This window comes from Alligator sinensis, unplaced genomic scaffold, assembly GCF_000455745.1.
Source record: "Alligator sinensis unplaced genomic scaffold, ASM45574v1 scaffold954_1, whole genome shotgun sequence".
Taxonomy (NCBI): domain Eukaryota; kingdom Metazoa; phylum Chordata; order Crocodylia; family Alligatoridae; genus Alligator; species Alligator sinensis.
The window spans coordinates 1,672,717-1,673,733 of NW_005842228.1; the positions used below are offsets into that span (position 1 = coordinate 1,672,717).

Sequence of the window (1,017 nt, forward strand, 5' to 3'; positions counted from 1 at the left end):
CGCGCCGCGCCCGCTGACCCCGGGGCCCCGCTCCTCTGCGCCCCGGGAGAGCAGCGCCCACGGCTGCGCCCGTTTGATGTGTTACAGCTACAGCTCTGTGTGTGTGTGTGTACACGTATAGACACACCCGCTACACAGATGTATGTAATCCCCTATATAAACACACCCACACGTGTGCTATATAGATAAAGAAAAAACATATACACCAATTTATTTGTAAGTATAGATAGAAACCTGTTAAATATACGCCTATATATAATATGTAGCAATAACATATATATGTAGCTATAAACCTGCTGTGTATGTGTATATATATACACAAATATATCTGTGTGTATTACGTATAGAAATAAACCTGTTATTTACACATACACACATATATATATGTATGTTTTTATTATATACATATAGATATAAACATGCTATATAAGAGCCTTGTTTTATATATATAAACAAGTTTATATCTGTATACACACACATATATATGCGTGTATTAGATATAGAAATAAACCTGTTGTATTTGTAGATAAAAATCTGCTATATATACACACAAATATATATGTGTGTGTATTATATGGATACAGGTGTATACCTGTTATCTATAAGCCTCTTCCTATATCAATCAGTACAGTGGGTAGACAGGACCCCGTTGCATGTGCGTGCGCGCACACAGGTTCGTGTGTTATAGCTATAGGGCCGCAGCCCTGCAGAACAGGCTCTTCACTACCCGGACTCCGCTGCACATATTTCGTGTGTCTGTACGGGTGTGTACGACTATATCGGTACAGACGCAGGGACACGTTACTCACTAGCTCCCAGATGCGCGCGTGCGGAAGCCGCCGAGACACCGGGATTTACAAACCCAATCGGATCGCAAACGGTTCCCGGTCCCTCGCCTCCCGCCCGCGACATTTGCCCAGAAACCCGCAGCTGGCCCAGCAGCCCCCGACGGGACAGCGCGAGCTGGGCCAAGCCGGGCCGGGCCGGGGGAGTCGCTCGCTGCTTTGCACCAGCGCA

At 45.9% G+C, this 1,017-nt stretch overlaps 1 protein-coding gene across 1 annotated transcript in view; it reads left to right on the forward strand.

Moving 5' to 3' along the window:
• ISL2 (ISL LIM homeobox 2) overlaps positions 1-1,017 on the forward strand; it is a 4,917-nt gene that overhangs the window by 2,262 nt on the left and 1,638 nt on the right. The window lies entirely within an intron of this gene.